The sequence below is a fragment of the Coenobita brevimanus genome, chromosome 74 (genome assembly GCF_032717465.1).
Source record: "Coenobita brevimanus isolate Jiangsu-jjx chromosome 74, ASM3271746v2, whole genome shotgun sequence".
In the NCBI taxonomy this organism is placed as follows: Eukaryota; Metazoa; Arthropoda; class Malacostraca; order Decapoda; family Coenobitidae; genus Coenobita; species Coenobita brevimanus.
This window is the reverse complement of record NC_137027.1, coordinates 28,122,208-28,140,585: the sequence shown is the minus strand read 5'-3', so window position 1 is coordinate 28,140,585 and position 18,378 is coordinate 28,122,208. Positions and strand designations below refer to the sequence as shown.

At 46.2% G+C, this 18,378-nt stretch overlaps 1 long non-coding RNA gene and 1 pseudogene across 1 annotated transcript in view; both read left to right on the top strand.

Moving 5' to 3' along the window:
* The window catches only part of LOC145407887 (uncharacterized), a 563,348-nt gene that overhangs the window by 116,689 nt on the left and 428,281 nt on the right, over positions 1–18,378 (top strand). The gene's annotated exons all lie outside the window — the stretch shown is intronic.
* The window catches only part of LOC145407650 (neural cell adhesion molecule 2-like), an 81,059-nt pseudogene continuing 68,191 nt past the window's right edge, over positions 5,511–18,378 (top strand).

Genomic DNA, 18,378 nt, shown 5'->3' with positions numbered 1-18,378 from the left:
GTTACATTGTCCGCCTCTTCCGCTCCCCATGGGTGCAGCCGTTACAGCTGGGCTAGGGGGATTATGCAGTATGTATCCGTGTCATTCGCGGAGTTTACATTAGCGAGTGTTACAAGTTCTTTTGTTTCTTTCTGCTCCTGCCACTGAGGGCAATTTTATTTAATACCATGCTGAGAATGCATTTGATTATTTTGATTGTCTTGTGTGAGCCACCAGTATATTTAATGATGTTTTGCTTGCATTAGAAGTACCAATTTATTGTAGAAAGAGAGAGGGGCACGATTTATAAGTTCTTATTAATTAATTTGATTCATGCGTTCATGGCTGGCCGTGCGGCGAGCCTTGATCAGGGGCAGTCTCTTCCCAGCTAGTTTCCGTATCGTGCGTGTGTGCACACTCTCTCTCCCCCAGTCATTTTTTTCTGCCGAGCTGGCGTTTTCATTTAAGTTTATTATTTTATTCTTTTGTTGCTGACTGAGGGAAGTAATTATTTTATTTTGTTTTTGTAACCGTGTGTTGTCTTTGGAGGGCCAGTTTGGCTCACCGTGGTCTTCTCGCTGCCTTTGTTAACGTTTCCCCAACACACGTACATACATACACACACACACCTCTAACCCCTACACTGTTTAATCCCATCTCTTTGCACAAGGCTAGTGAGAACTATCGTGAGCCATTAACTGCGTTCCCCCTTGGACACGGGTTAAGTAGAAAGTCGTCACCACCGGAAGTAAGTGGGAGGTGTTCCTGTATACTGTCTTGGGCGGTATTACTTCCGGTAGTGACGATATGTAGGCGAGATCTATAGGTAGGCTGTTCCGTTTTATTATCAAAGTACAGAGTGTTTTGTTCTTAAGTAAGTACTTCCGTTGTGCAGTTTTTCTCTAGTTTGCCGGAGTGTCAGTGCCAGGGTCTGCGTTATTTTGCAACGCAGTGGAGGCCGATCATCTAAGGCTGACTTGTTGTCCTTTGTAATAGCCCCGGGCCGGCGTCACCGTAACAGTGGCGACCTCGCATCAGGATATCCTAACAGTGCCTTTTTTCTTGCTAGGATATCGTTACCTTGGCGTTCTCTGTGCTTTGAGGTGAAGTTGATGTGTTTGTAGTTTCTCAGTCAGCATTAGTATTTCATTATTCAGTACTGGCCATTGATTTGTCGCCCTGGAGTCACTTGTGTCTACACCAGATCGCGTACGTGCTGAGTCCACCTGTGGATATGGAACAACGAGAGGCACATAGCAAAATTGGTACTCCCCGTGTGAGCCCTGAGTTTGACTATGGTGCTGAGCTGCCTCTGTTTCGCTACCCCACTATTACCATCTATGATGCCGCCGAGCCAGTTTAGAGCAGTTCCCCAGGTATGTCTAGTGCTTTCCCTGGAGCTGTTCATTCCACTCCCATATACCCTGGAGTCTTGTCACCAGAGGCTCCAGTTGCAGTTGGAGTTGAAAAAGATGGAGATGCAGCGTGCAAAAGAAGAGAGGGAGATGGAGATGCAGCGTGCAAGAGAGGAGATGGAGTTGCAGCGTGAAAAAATGTGCGATTTGAGCTGGAGAAGACTCGTTTGGAGGTGACTGCCAATAGACCAACTTCAGATACCCAAACCTCAGGCCCGTGCAGAGGATAGGGAGAGTTGGTTCTCAAGGAGTCTAAAATTAGTGCCAGCATTTGATGAGTTGGAAGGTGACAGAATGGTTTGTTAGATTTGAGAAGAAGGCTAGGGAGTTTGAGTGGGCCAAGGCAGCGCTGGGTGGGGTTGGTATCTAATGTGCTGAAGGGAAAAGCCTTGGAAGTGTATAATAGGTTGAGCCCCTGAGGATGTAGATGATTATGATGAATTTAAAACAGCCATCCTGAAGGCATATGGAACTTAGACCAAGGAGGCTTATCCAGGTTGTTGTTCCGTGGTGCTCGGAAAAGGCCTGCTGACACCTATATGGCCTACGCCAGGTATCTGGAGGAGAGGTTAGACGAGTGGTTGCTGAGTGAGAGCGCCACTTAGGTAACGAGGTGCGTGAACTGCTATTGATGGAACATTTTACCAACATGGCTGACAAAGAAATTGGTGTTAAAAATTAGGGGAGAAGAGATTCAAGACCGGTGAAGGAAGCAGCGACGTGGGCTGATGACCGGGTGTTTGCCTTGCGGAGTATGGGGGGTCAAGTATGCTAATTTTCTCAGTATTCCAGGGAGAGGACTGTGAGTGGCCCTGCCTGGGATAAATCTCCAATGTGAATCAGTCCAAGGGAAGTTCAGAGGAGAAGAAGAATTCAGGGGAGAAAGAGCCCTGTATCCAGTTTCCGAAGCTAGTTTGTTACTTTTGCAAACAGAGTGGGCACATCAAGCCTAACTGCCCTAAGTGGAAGGCCTCCCAAAATGCCAAACCAGTGGCACTAATTGTAGGTCTCGAGCTCAGGTGAACTGAGAGGAGTTGGGAGAGTGGTAATTCCGGTGAGGGAGAAGTCTGTGGAAAGCTGGAGTGCAGCCTGCCAGGCTGTGCTCGCTGCCAGCTCAAGGCTGAAAAGGTTACCCAACATGCTACGCCACCTCCGAGATGAACTGCTCCTCAGAAATCGTCCCTAGACCTGGTGTAAACCCTTTATATGTCACGGCACAGTGAAAATTCATGGGATCAGTTATCCGAAGTTACTGTGGCTCAGATACCTGTGCACAACAGTCTGTGTGCAGAAACGTGACTGGAGGGCCTGTAAACTCAGGGGAAGTATGTGCTGTGTAGGGGAGGCATGAACTCAGATGAATACTAATGATTATGTTCATGTGGAACTCGATTGCCCCATTGTTCAGGCTGCAGCTCAAGTAGCTGTTGCTGATGTAATGCCAGTAGAGGGGATTGATTTTTCTGCTGGGGAGAACGACCTGGCTGGGGAGAAAGTATTTCCATCTCTTCCCCCACCAGTTGTTGTGGCAGAGAAGTGTTTTGACGCCCCAGAAATTGGTATTGAAGTTGATGCAGAAGTGGAAGCCATGTTCCCGGTCTGTGCAATTACAAGATCTATGGCACAAGGTTGCAGCTCCTGGGAGGAAGAACTGGTGAAGTCACAGGTTCTTGGGCTTTCGATCATGCGATGAGGCAGAGGTGTCTGCACCAATGGAGGAACCTAGTGAGCAGAGTGTTGCTGTGGTGGGTGAGGAGAGTGGGGAATGCGTGCATGGGTGCCGCCCCACTTCCCACTCCTAGGACACTAGAGGTGGTGCTGAGTGTGTCTGTGTGGAGACTGAACCCAGCTCCATCGACTGAATTAGGAGAATTTCAGGGACGCTGGGGTCGACTGCGAGGATCCAGGACCACCGTCAAACGCGCCTGGAGGAACAGAGTGTCACTGTTGAGGGTAGAGGGTGATGATGATAAGTCAGTGTGGAGTCTGACATTCCTCCCCCTGTCGAGTGTACTAGAGGTGACGCTGAGATTGATGCGCCCCTTCGCAATCCAGTGTCCCAGACCAGTCCCTTATCTCAGTCCTCAGTAGAGCTGGCGGAAAGTGTTGGGCCAGCAGAGATTGAGGGTGAAGCAACAGGCAAGGATGTAACATTAAAGCCCTTGTTTGCTCGAGTAGGTAGGAAGAAAGAAGTATGGACGTGTGGTAAGGAGGAGTTCCTGATTAAAGACAATGTTTTACATCGCCGATGGACGCCCACTGGCGCCACGGTGGATGAGGAGGAGTAAGGAGTGAGTTAGTGCAGGTGGTGGTTCCTGTGCAGTATAGGGTGCCGTTAATACAGTTAGCAGCATGAGGGACCTTTAGCGGGTCACTTGGGAAACAGAAAGACAGCAAGCAGCGCTTAAGATATAATTTTAAGGTGGCCAAGTATGGCCGGGACAAGTTGCTGCCGTACATCAAGAGCTGTCACACGTGTCAGATAGTGGGCAAGCCTAATCAAGTTCTTCCTGTGGCCCCTTTGATTCCCATTCCTGCAGTTGAACCTCCGTTTACCCGGGTAATCATTGATATCAAATGGGCCCTTTACCTCCTACTTCTGCTGGAAACAAGTATTTGTTAACCATAATGGATGTTCTGGCAACGCGATACCCAGAGGCTATACCAATCAGAAGTTTTATACAGGCGAAGTCAGTAGTCAAGCAACTTATCCTGTTCTTTACTCATTTTGGCCTGCCCAAGGAGTTGCAGTCAGACCGTGGAGTGAATTTTACATCTAATTTGTTTAAGCAGACAATGACAGAGTTGGGCATCAAACACATTTTGTCCAGTGCCACTACCATCCGCAGTCACAAGGTGCCCTGGAGAGGCATCATCAGACCTTAAAGACCATGCTGCGCACCTTCTGCTAAGTGATAGTGGAAAGGATTGGGACCTAGCGGTACCCTTTGTTATGTATTGCAGTGAGAGAGAGGTACCAACTGGAGTCGTTAGGGCTTTTTGCACCCAATGAGTTAGTGTTTGGGCACAGAGTTCGTGGTCCCTTGGATGTGGTAAAAGCGAGAGGCCTGGAGTAACAACAAATCTGGCAACCAGGAATCCACAGCTTGACTATGTCTAAGCCGCGACCTCGGGAGAGATCTGACATTGGCGCTTTAGAGCTTGCCCTTGACCATCTAATCGGGGCTCAAGCCCTGCTTAAATGAAGGCTCATTACGATAAAGAAGGTCAGGAAGTCATGAGTTTAAGCAAGGAGATGAAGTTTTGGCACTGCTGCCCATGCAAGGGAAAACCTCTGGCGGCTAGATTCAGTGGTCCTTATATTGTGAAGAAGAGAGTTAGGGGAACTTGACTATCTAATTGTTACAACCCAGATAGGCGGAAGATGTACTCAGTTGTGCCACGATTAATATGTTGAAGCCATACTCACCGCCCAGTTGATTCTCATTGTGGGATGACTGCTGATGTCTCCTCACCTGGGATGTGAAGGGACGGGGAAAGAGAGGACGTGGCATCAAGGTGAAACTGTTAGCTGTGGAGGGAGCTGTTGGTGCCGGTGATGTAGAGTAGTGGGACCAGGGTTACAGCCACAGTCCCTGGAAGGTGACTTTTGGAGTGGACGTTGAGGGAAACCAGGGATAAGAGCGCTCCTGTAGTTTTGGCGGTTGGTAGTGAGTTGGAGGAGCAGGAGGAAGTGCTTAGTCGTGGTGAGAGATGTTACCAGCTGGACCTATGGGAGGGCAATGGTTATGCAGCTCTGGTGGAGAAATTGCAACACCTTGATCCAGTAAAGCGAGGAAACGAGCTGTGCAACAGATTATGGAAACATCACAAAAGTTTTTGGGAGATTCACCGGGATTGACAACTTGGGCTACTCACATGACATTGACGTTGGGGATAGTAAGCCTGTAAAATTAGCTCCCTACCGCATCAACCCCTATCAGACAGAAAGTCTCTCGATAATGAGATCAAGTATATGTTGGACCATGGATTGATCAAGAGGAGTTTCAGTGAGTGGAGTTCACCAGTTACCTTGCAGCCGAAGCCAGATGGGGCTGTATGAGGTTAGGTTGTGTGTGGACTTCCGGAAAGTTAATCTCAACTGTCTAAGACCCGATGCTTATCCTTTACCTCGAGGTCGATGACTCCGGTGGACAAGGTTAGTGGGAAATGCCACTTATATCCCACCAAACTTGACTTGGTAAAAAGGATACTGGCAGGTGGCCCGCTGACGGAACGGGCTAAACAAGTGGCTTAGCTTTGTTGTCAGTGGTGCAGTATATCAGTGCCAGGTGATGCCTTATGGATTGAAGGTAATGCTCCAGCCACTTTCCAGAGGCTTATGGATAAAGTGGTGGATGGCACACCACCAATCTGTGTCGTTTACATCGATGATGTCATTGTGTATGACACCAAGTGGGGAGGAGCACCTTTTGGATCATGTGGAAATGCTCATTAAGCGGTTGGAGGAAGCTGGCTTAGTAGTCAACTTAGACAAGTGCGAGTTCGTGACGTTGCTAAGGTCCAGTAACCTTGGATTTGTTTGTGGGACATGGGGCAAGTGGCTCCACCTCGGGCTAAGGTGGATGCCATTGGCTCCAACTTTGCAGTACACCAGTGTCATGCCGTGCCCTCCAGCTGATTTTTGGGCATGATGGCTAATATTACCGAAGATTCATTGGGAATTACTCCACGAGTGTCATTGCCCCCTCTTACTGACTTATTGCGCCAAGGATAAGAAGTGGGCAGTGGACAGCCGAAAGTGTGATGCAAGCTTTTATTACGGTTAAGTCTCTGCTGTGCCACCACCCTGTATTGCATGCACCAGATTTTGACAAACCTTTTGCTGCTGTGCAGTTGATTGCTAGCCGAGTAGGGGTAGGAGCAGTGTTGATGCAGCCAGATGAGGGCCAGGTTGAACATCCCATATCATTACTTCTCAAAGAAGTTTAATGAGAGCCCAGAAGAACTATTCCGTCATAGAGCAGGAGCGTTATTAGCGATTATCCCTGGCCCCTCAGCAACACTTCTTGCTGTCTACCTGCCCCTAATTTTGGCCCTGTGATCAAGATTTCCATTCAGGGGGACCATCATCCCCTGCAAGTTTTTGAACAAGTTTAAATTTAAGAACCAAGCGTTTGACCCGCTGGAGTTTTGGGGCTTTTGCAAGAGTACAATTTAGAAGTTAGGCATATTAAGGGGCTGATAAACGTAATTGCTGATTGTTTATCCAAGGGAGGGGTCAGGGTCTTGATCTCGAAAATTTTGATCCAGGGCTCAAAATTTTCCCTTGAGAAGGGCGTGTTACGTTGTCCGCCTTTCCGTTCCCACGGGTGCAGCCGTTACAGCTGGGCTAGGGGGATTATGCAGTATGTATCCGTGTCATTCGCGGAGTTTACATTAGCGAGTGTTACAAGTTCTTTTGTTTCTTTCGTTCCTGCCACTGAGGGCAATTTTATTTAATACCATGCTGAGAATGCATTTGATTATTTTGATTGTCTTGTGTGAGCTACCAGTATATTTAATGATGTTTTGCTTGCATTAGAAGTACCAATTTATTGTAGAAAGAGAGAGGGGCACGAATATAAGTTCTTATTAATTAATTTGATTATGCGTTCGCGCTTGGCCGTGCGCGAGCCTTGATCAGGGGCAGTCTCTTCCCAGCTAGCTTCCGTATCGTGCGTGTGTGCACACTCTCTCTCTCCCCAGTCATTTTTTTCTGCCGAGCTGGCGTTTTCATTTAAGTTTATTTTTATTCTTTTGTTGCTGACTGAGGGAAGTAATTATTTTATTTTGTTTTTGTAACCGTGTTATCTTTGGAGGGCCAGTTTGGCTCACCGTGGTCTTCTCGCTGCCTTTGTTAACGTTCCCCAACACACGTACATACATACACACACACCCCTAACCCCTACACTGTTTAATCCCATCTCTTTGCACAAGGCTAGTGAGAACTATCGTGAGCCATTAACTGCGTTCCCCCTTGGACACGGGTTAAGTAGAAGTCGTCACCACCGGAAGTAAGTGGGAGGTGTTCCTGTATACTGTCTCGGGCGGTATTACTTCCGGTAGTGACGATAGTAGGCTAGATCTATAGGTAGGCTGTTCCGTTTTATTATCAAAGTACAGAGTGTTGCGTTCTTAAGTAAGTACTTCCGTTGTGCAGTTTTTCTCTAGTTTGCGGAGTGTCAGTGCCGGGGTCTGCGTTATTTTGCAACGCAGTGGAGGCCGATCATCTAAGGCTGACTTGTTGTCCTTTTGTAATAGCCCCGGGCCGGCGTCACCGTAACAGTGGCGACCTCGCATCAGGATATCCTAACAGTGCCTTTTTCTTGCTAGGATATCGTTACCTTGGCGTTCTCTGTGCTTTGAGGTGAAGTTGATGTGTTTGTAGTTTCTCAGTCAGCATTAGTATTTCATTATTCAGTACTGCCATTGATTTGTCGCCCTGGAGTCACGCGTGTCTACACCAGATCGCGTACGTGCTGAGTCACCTGTGGATATGGAACAACGAGAGGCACATAGCAAAGGTACTCCCCGTGTGAGCCCTGAGTTTGACTATGGTGCTGAGCTGCCTCGTTTCGCTACCCCACTATTACCATCTATGATGCCGCCGAGCCAGTTTAGAGCAGTTCCCCCAGGTATGTCTAGTGCTTTCCCTGGAGCTGTTCATTCCACTCCCATATACCCTGGAGTCTTGTCACCAGAGGCTCAGTTGCAGTTGGAGTTGAAAAAGATGGAGATGCAGCGTGCAAAAGAAGAGAGGGAGATGGAGATGCAGCGTGCAAGAGAGGAGATGGAGTTGCAGCGTGAAAAAATGCGATTTGAGCTGGAGAAGACTCGTTTGGAGGTGACTGCCAATAGACCAACTTCAGATACCCAAACCTCAGGCCGTGCAGAGGATAGGGAGAGTTGGTTCTCAAGGAGTCTAAAATTAGTGCCAGCATTTGATGAGTTGAAGGTGACAGAATGGTTTGTTAGATTTGAGAAGAAGGCTAGGGAGTTTGAGTGGCCAAGGCAGCACTGGGTGGGGTTGGTATCTAATGTGCTGAAGGGAAAAGCCTTGGAAGTGTATAATAGGTTGAGCCCTGAGGATGTAGATGATTATGATGAATTTAAAACAGCCATCCTGAAGGCATATGAACTTAGACCAGAGGCTTATCGGTTGTTGTTCCGTGGTGCTCGGAAAAGGCCTGCTGACACCTATATGGCCTACGCCAGGTATCTGGAGGAGAGGTTAGACGAGTGGTTGCTGAGTGAGAGCGCCACTTCGTATAACGAGGTGCGTGAACTGCTATTGATGGAACATTTTACCAACATGGCTGACAAAGAAATTGGTGTTAAAATTAGGGAGAAGAGATTCAAGACCGTGAAGGAAGCAGCGACGTGGGCTGATGACCGGGTGTTTGCCTTGCGGAGTATGGGGGTCAAGTATGCTAATTTTCAGTATTCCAGGGAGAGGACTGTGAGTGGCCCTGCCTGGGATAAATCTCCCGTGAATCAGTCCAAGGGAAGTTCAGAGGAGAAGAAGAATTCAGGGAGAAAGAGCCCTGTATCCAGTTCGAAGCTAGTTTGTTACTTTTGCAAACAGAGTGGGCACATCAAGCCTAACTGCCCTAAGTGGAAGGCCTCCCAAAATGCCAAACCAGTGGCACTAATTGTAGGTTCGAGTCAGGTGAACGAGAGGAGTTGGGAGAGTGGTAACGGTGAGGGAGAAGTCTGTGGAAAGCTGGAGTGCAGCTGGCTGTGCTCGCTGCCAGCTCAGGCTGAAAAGGTTACCCAACATGCTACGCCACCTCCGGATGAACTGCCTCAGAAATCGTCCCTAGACTGGTGTAAACCCTTTATATGTCACGGCACAGTGAAAATTCATGGGATCAGTTATCCAGTTACTGTGGCTCGTGATACCTGTGCACAACAGTCTGTGTGCAGAAACGTGACTGGAGGGCCTGTAAACTCAGGGAAGTATGTGCTGTGTAGAGGCATGAACTCAGATGAATACTATGATTATGTTCATGTGGAACTCGATTGCCCCATTGTTCAGGCTGCAGCTCAAGTAGCTGTTGCTGATGTAATGCCAGTAGAGGGGATTGATTTTCTGCTGGGGAACGACCTGGCTGGGGAGAAAGTATTTCCATCTCTTCCCCCACCAGTTGTTGTGGCAGAGAAGTGTTTTGACGCCCCAGAAATTGGTATTGAAGTTGATGCAGAAGTGGAAGCCATGTTCCCGGTCTGTGCAATTACAAGATCTATGGCACAGGTTGCAGCCCGGGAGGAAGAACTGGTGAAGTCACAGGTTCTTGGGGTCGACTGCGATGAGGCAGGGCCACCAATGGAGGAACCTAGTGAGCAGAGTGTTGCTGTGGTGGGTGAGGAGAGTGGGAATGCGTGCATGGGTGCCGCCCCACTTCCCACTCAGGACACTAGAGGTGGTGCTGAGTGTGTCTGTGTGGAGACTGAACCCAGCCCATCGACTGAATTAGGAGAATTTCAGGACGCTGGGGTCGACTGCGGGGATCCAGGACCACCGTCAAACGCGCCTGAGGAACAGAGTGTCACTGTTGAGGGTAGAGGTGATGATGATGTCAGTGTGGAGTCTGACATTCCTCCCCCTGTCGAGTGTACTAGAGATGACGCTGAGATTGATCGCCCTTCGCAATCCAGTGTCCCGACCAGTCCCTTATCTCAGTCCTCAGTAGAGCTGGCGGGTGTTGGGCCAGCAGAATTGAGGGTGAAGCAACAGGAGGATGTAACATTAAAGCCCTTGTTTGCTCGAGTAGGGGAAGAAAGAAGTATGGAGTGTGGTAAGGAGGAGTTCCTGATTAAAGACAATGTTTTACATCGCCGATGGACGCCCACTGGCGCCACGGTGGATGGAGGAGTGGGTGAGTTAGTGCAGGTGGTGGTTCCTGTGCAGTATAGGGTGCCGTTAATACAGTTAGCACATGAGGGACCTTTAGCGGGTCACTTGGGAAACAGAAAGACAGTGCAGCGCTTAAGATATAATTTTTGGTGGCCAAGTATGCCGGGACAAGTTGCTGCGTACATCAAGAGCTGTCACACGTGTCAGATAGTGGGCAAGCTCTAATCAAGTTCTTCCTGTGGCCCCTTTGATTCCCATTCCTGCAGTTGAACCTCCGTTTACCCGGGTAATCATTGATATCGTGGGCCCTTTACCTCCTACTTCTGCTGGAAACAAGTATTTGTTAACCATAATGGATGTTACAACGCGATACCCAGAGGCTATACCAATCAGAAGCATACAGGCGAAGTCAGTAGTCAAGCAACTTATCCTGTTCTTTACTCATTTTGGCCTGCCCAAGGAGTTGCAGTCAGACCGTGGAGTGAATTTTACATCTAATTTGTTTAAGCAGACAATGACAGAGTTGGGCATCAAACACATTTTGTCCAGTGCCTACCATCCGCAGTCACAAGGTGCCCTGGAGAGGCATCATCAGACCTTAAAGACCATGCTGCGCACCTTCTGCTATGATAGTGGAAAGGATTGGGACCTAGCGGTACCCTTTGTTATGTTTGCAGTGAGAGAGGTACCAACTGAGTCGTTAGGGTTTTCACCCAATGAGTTAGTGTTTGGGCACAGAGTTCGTGGTCCCTTGGATGTGGTGCGAGAGGCCTGGAGTAACAACAAATCTGGCAACCAGGAATCCATGCTTGACTATGTCTGCCGCACTCGGGAGAGACTGCATTGCGCTTTAGAGCTTGCCCTTGACCATCTAATCGGGGCTCAAGCGAAAATGAAGGCTCATTACGATAAGAAGGTCAGAAGTCATGAGTTTAAGCAAGGAGATGAAGTTTTGGCACTGCTGCCCATGCAAGGAAAACCTCTGGCGGCTAGATTCAGTGGTCCTTATATTGTGAAGAAGAGAGTTGGGGAACTTGACTATCTAATTGTTACCCCAGATAGGCGGAAGAGTACTCAGTTGTGCCACATTAATATGTTGAAGCCATACTACCGCCCAGTTGATTCTCATTGTGGGATGACTGCTGATGTCTCTCACCTGGGATGTGAAGGACGGGAAAGAGAGGACGTGGCATCAAGGGAACGTGCTGTGGAGGGAGCTGTTGGTGCCGGTGATGTGAGTAGTGGACCAGGGTTACAGCCACAGTCCCTGGAAGGTGACTTTGGAGTGGACGTTGAGGGAACCAGGGATAAGAGCGCTCCTGTAGTTTTGGCGGTTGGTAGTGAGTTGGAGGAGCAGGAGGAAGTGCTTAGTCGTGGTGAGATGTTACCAGCTGACCTATGGGAGGGCAATGGTTATGCAGCTCTGGTGGAGAAATTGCAACACCTTGATCCAGTAAAGCGAGAAGAGCTGTGCAACAGATTATGGAAACATCCAAAAGTTTTTGGAGATTCACCGGGATTGACAACTTGGGCTACTCATGACATTGACGTTGGGGATAGTAAGCCTGTAAAATTAGCTCCCTACCGCATCAACCCTATCAGACAGAAAGCTCTCGATAATGAGATCAAGTATATGTTGGACCATGGATTGATCAAGAGGAGTTTCAGTGAGTGGAGTTCACCAGTTACCTTGCAGCCGAAGCCAGATGGGAAGGTTAGGTTGTGTGTGGACTTCCGGAAAGTTAATTCACTGTCTAAGACCGATGCTTATCCTTTACCTCGGGTCGATGACTCCGTGGACAAGGTGGGAAATGCCACTTATATCACCAAACTTGACTTGGTAAAAGGATACTGGCAGGTCCCGCTGACGGAACGGGCTAAACAAGTGGCTAGCTTTGTTGTCAGTGGTGCAGTATATCAGTGCCAGGTGATGCCTTATGGATTGAAGAATGCTCCAGCCACTTTCCAGAGGCTTATGGATAAAGTGGTGGATGGCATACCCAATTGTGTCGTTTACATCGATGATGTCATTGTGTATGACACCAAGTGGGAGGAGCACCTTGATCATGTGGAAATGCTCATTAAGCGGTTGGAGGAAGCTGGCTTAGTAGTCAACTTAGACAAGTGCGAGTTCGTACGTGCTAAGGTCCAGTACCTTGGATTTGTTGTGGGACATGGGCAAGTGGCTCCACCTCGGGCTAAGGTGGATGCCATTTCCAACTTTGCAGCACCCCAGTGTCGCCGTGCCCTCCAGCGATTTTTGGGCATGATCGGCTATTACCGAAGATTCATTGGGAATTACTCCACAGTGCTTGCCCCTCTTACTGACTTATTGCGCAAGGATAAGAAGTGGCAGTGGACAGCCGAGTGTGAGCAAGCTTTTATTACGGTTAAGTCTCTGCTGTGCCACCACCCTATATTGCATGCACCAGATTTTGACAAACCTTTTGTGCTGGCAGTTGATGCTAGCCGAGTAGGGGTAGGAGCAGTGTTGATGCAGCCAGATGAGGGCCAGGTTGAACATCCCATATCATACTTCTCAAAGAAGTTTAATAGAGCCCAGAAGAACTATTCCGTCATAGAGCAGGAGTTATTAGCGATTATCCTGGCCCTGCAACACTTTGCTGTCTACCTGCCCCCTTTTGGCCCTGTGATCAAGATTTATTCAGACCATCATCCCCTGCAGTTTTTGAACAAGTTTAAATTTAAGAACCAGCGTTTGACCCGCTGGAGTTTGCTTTTGCAAGAGTACAATTTAGAAGTTAGGCATATTAAGGGGGCTGATAACGTAATTGCTGATTGTTTATCCAGGGAGGGGTCAGGGTCTTGATTCGAAAATTTTGATCCAGGGCTCAAAATTTTCCCTTGGGGAAGGGCGTGTTACGTTGTCCGCCTTTCCGTTCCCACGGGTGCAGCCGTTACAGCTGGGCTAGGGGATTATGCAGTATGTATCCGTGTCATTCGCGGAGTTTACATTAGCGAGTGTTACAAGTTCTTTTGTTTCTTTCGTTCCTGCCACTGAGGGCAATTTTATTTAATACCATGCTGAGAATGCATTTGATTATTTTGATTGTCTTGTGTGAGCTACCAGTATATTTAATGATGTTTTGCTTGCATTAGAAGTACCAATTTATTGTAGAAAGAGAGAGGGGCACGAATATAAGTTCTTATTAATTAATTTGATTATGCGTTCGCGCTTGGCCGTGCGCGAGCCTTGATCAGGGGCAGTCTCTTCCCAGCTAGCTTCCGTATCGTGCGTGTGTGCACACTCTCTCTCTCCCCAGTCATTTTTTTCTGCCGAGCTGGCGTTTTCATTTAAGTTTATTTTTATTCTTTTGTTGCTGACTGAGGGAAGTAATTATTTTATTTTGTTTTTGTAACCGTGTTATCTTTGGAGGGCCAGTTTGGCTCACCGTGGTCTTCTCGCTGCCTTTGTTAACGTTCCCCAACACACGTACATACATACACACACACCCCTAACCCCTACACTGTTTAATCCCATCTCTTTGCACAAGGCTAGTGAGAACTATCGTGAGCCATTAACTGCGTTCCCCCTTGGACACGGGTTAAGTAGAAGTCGTCACCACCGGAAGTAAGTGGGAGGTGTTCCTGTATACTGTCTCGGGCGGTATTACTTCCGGTAGTGACGATAGTAGGCTAGATCTATAGGTAGGCTGTTCCGTTTTATTATCAAAGTACAGAGTGTTGCGTTCTTAAGTAAGTACTTCCGTTGTGCAGTTTTTCTCTAGTTTGCGGAGTGTCAGTGCCGGGGTCTGCGTTATTTTGCAACGCAGTGGAGGCCGATCATCTAAGGCTGACTTGTTGTCCTTTTGTAATAGCCCCGGGCCGGCGCCACCGTAACAATATATATATATATATATATATATATATATATATATATATATATATATATATATATATATATATATATATATATATATATATATATATATATATATATATATATATATATATATATATATATATATATATATATATATATATATATATATATATATATTGTGACTCGTTTAAATGAGCAGGTTTTTGGTAACTTAGAACAAACTAATAATGAAAAGATGATTGAATTCTATATCTAATCCTTTCCAGTCAAAAAGTCTACCTAAAAGTAGAATAAAATGTCAAATTAAGAACGAAGTAAAAAAAGTCACCAAAAATAAAGGAGGTAAAATGGTTAACGAACAAATGTGAATAAAGTACCGGTAAATGAGTTCTGATTCCTTTCTCCTTCTCTGTAAAGTAAAAAAAAGTCACCAAAATCAAGGATTAACGTGGCTAACGAGCGACTAAAGTAAATGTGGTCTTAGTCCTTTCTCCCTCTCAGTAAATGTGTCGTTAATGTCAATCCCAAAATTACGCCAGGCCTGCACCAGCCTGGGTAATGAGTGGACGATGCGGCCCTCGATTATTATTACACCGCCTGCAGTGAAAGGTGCGAGGTATATCAGGTGTCTAATGAAAACAGTGGTCATGGGAATATATTGGCAGGATTAAGGGGATATATATAAACACTGACGAGGGGCTACGACCAATTAATCTCGTATTCTCGATAGCATGGCAGATTGGATGGCATTTCTTCCATAGCGATGTATTTTGCATGTTACATTTTGATACGTTATTTATATCTACTTAATTCCTTCACTGCAATGGGTCTCTGATGTTAGATAAAATTAGATTCAAGGTATTCAGGCTGCAGGGGTTAATGGCAGGGTTTCTAAGCTCCTTACTCAGAGAGATTCCCCTAAAGTACAAAGTGCACTCTCAGGGTTAAGAAGTTAATACCTACATAATTTGCATCAACATACAGAAGGATAGTGTGTGTGTGTGTGTGTGTGTGTGTGTGTGTTATGGGTAAAATACAATATTCCTTTCCATGTTATTCAAAAATTTTAAACCGACTATATCTGCATTAATAACATGCCAGGAAATATTAATATGGAACAAGTGAAATAATATATTCTCTATTAATATCGTTTAAATGCCAATATAATTTACACCAGCATCATATAAGAGGATAATGGTAACAGTAATAGACGGCAATAGTGATGGACAGTAATAGTAATTTATAATACACAAAATAAACCACTAAAGAAGGAGTAATGAGGGCTCTTACAAAATCTACAATCATGGAGAACGAAGCCTATTATCGTATTGCAAGTCGGGTGCGATATCACGGAGAAGTATCGCCATTAAAGAGTAATAGTAATAAGCAGTACTAACAGTCAATAAACAAAATAAATCACGAAGGAAGAGGAGAAGAGGAGGAGACGTGTGTTAACGAAATTTCCTGTAAGCGATGGAGAACGGAGCCCTTGATCGTAATGTGAGTCAGACGCGATAACAGGAACGGGAATTGCCATTATACAGGCAGCAATAAAACACTGTTAAGAGCGGCACCCACGTCCCAGTGTAGCCGGCAATGAATACCCTCTATAAACTCAACTTTCAATTAGCCTCCGCCTTGACCCGCGCAACTTACAGCGCAATAGGTATGGTAGTGTTGGAGAGAATGGCTGGGAGAGGGGAGTGGAGTGGGTGAAGTGGTAGAGAGAGAGAGAGAGAGAGAGAGAGTTAAATTGCTGCACAGTCTATACCAACTCTGCGGTTTTATCAGGGTGGTTTATCCTTGGTAATAATAGAAAATGATACGCTGCAGAATAAAAGATAAAGTAAACACAATAAAATGTTCTTCCTCATTCTCCAAACGACATAGGAAAAACTTTAGACGAAATGGCGAATATTTTTGTTATTTGAACGAGATTATTGTTTACGCAGCCTAAAATAACAGCAAGACTTATTTACCTCAGTATGAATCACCTTTACATTATAATTACCCTTTGGATACCTGGAGTTTATTAGGATTCTTCAAATTAATATGTTGCAAGGGTGAAATCCAGTTGCAGAGAGATCCTAAACTTTCAGATTTTGTATAAATGATTTTGCAACTTTATCCATCACTCTCTGCAGTTATATCATTGTCTGTTGTGTCTGCATTACCAATTTCCGTCTCGTCTGCTGCATCTGAGCCACTTGTATAGAGTATTGGCCCAGTATTGAGCCCTGAGGTACTTTAATTTGACAGGATTCTCTCTCTCTCTCTCTCTCTCTTTCTCTCTCTCTCTCTCTCTCACACACACACACACACACACACACACACACACACACACACACACACACACACACACACACACACACACACATACACACACACACACACACACACACACACACACACACACACACACACACACACACACACACACACACACACACACACAAACTCACGAGGAAAAAAATAATCTCGGGCAGTTGACGAAGATCATATTAAAAACTCTTTCAGCTTGACGGAAAACCAGAACTGCCAACAAAAGACTCGGCCACCCCCTTCCCTCTCCCTCTCCCCCTCCACTCTTCATCATCCCCCGAGGCTCTGTGAAGCTCCAGATGCAAGAAGAGGAGGAGGTGGGCAAGAAGAAAAGGGAGGGGAAGAGGAAAGTGATGAAAAATGGAAGAAACAGGAGGAAGAGAGAGGTGGAAAGGGGAGGAACAGGAGGAGAGAGGAGGTTGGAGAGGGAATGAGGGGAAAGGAGAGGAAGGGGGGGACATAGGAAAAGGAGGAGGAGTAGGAGAAGATGAGAGAGAGGGAGAGAGAGAGAGAGAGAGAGGGGTAAGACGAAAGAGGAGAGAGTAGTAGTAGTGGTCGGAGGAGGAGGAGCCTGGGAAAGTTGGGTTAAGTAATTAGGTCGCGAGGTCTGAGCAGTGAGGAGAGTGGACTGATGCCTCCTTAGCCTCCCTCTCTCTCTCTCTCCTCTGATGGTCGTCCTTTTCACCTTCCTCCATTCCTTCCACCAGTTTCTCACCATTTCGTACATAATTTTACTTCTCCTTCAGTCTCTCTTACGTCTAGATTTTTTTTTTTCCCATCATCTTTGTTTTCCTATTTTTAGTCGTCATTCGTTATGGATTTGATTTCTCTTCGATTTTCTTTCTTCATCTTCTGCCATATGATATTCTTTTATGATTATTTTTTCTTCTTATATTTTCATTTTTTCATTATATTCTTCCAGGTTGACGGCTGATCTCCTTAGCCTCTCTTACTCCTCTAATAGTCGTCCCCTTCACCTGCCTCCTTTCCTCTCTCCAGTTTCTCTTGATTTCGTTCCCAATCTTACATCTTGACTCCTTATATTTCCTTGACGTCCATATACCCCTCATTGTATTATTTATTTATTATTTAATTTATTCCTTCTTACTAATATGTCTATTACAGCTGCCCGCCTCGCGCTGCGATGGTACAATACGTTTTTGACATGGTTTATTTACCTTTCTGTCCTTCTGCAATATTACGGAAAAACTGGTGACTGGAATTATACCAAAGTTGAAATAATGACTGAGAACCGTCATAGGAAGAAGTGATTATATTTTGACAGGGCAAGGCGCATCTCCATCCCCTCTACCTTCACTAAGAGTGCGTTCACAGAGAAAGCGGGTTTACCCGCGCGGGTTACCGGCGCCGACCTGCGCCAGGAATTAAACCATACAAACAAGTGGGGGTGTTCATAGAAGAAGCGGGGTCGAGCGTGTCGGAGCAGGCAGCCTGCTTCAACCCTCTTTCCGGAATCCTCGGACCATTCTTTCCTGCTCTCAACCCGCAAAGGTAAAGGTGATTAGAGGTGTACAGACTGGCGAGAGCGCGAAATTGTGAAGATCGCGACGCGCCAGTAATATGCAGAAATTATTTTTTTTTCGCCTTTTTTGTCAGAATCGGTCATTGTAGACTCAGGATCGGTATGGAAACAATGAAATTTAAACATTTTGTGATGGAAAGGCTATTAGTTATTCTCACAATTTTTTGCAGGAATAACTAATATAACTCCTTTTTAATAACTCCTATTTAAGATCACAAAAAAGATGGTGATATTCTCCAAGCTGTTCTCTCTAGCAGTTTATTTCATGTGCTGCTATTTTGTTCCTTTTGATCTTTGGGTGAACACTGTCATGAACTCATTAGACGATGAGCTTGACATCTTCACTCTATGCCTGGTAGATCACAGCTGACTGCGACCTTGTCCCTTTAACGTCCCCTTGTCCCATTAATGTCCC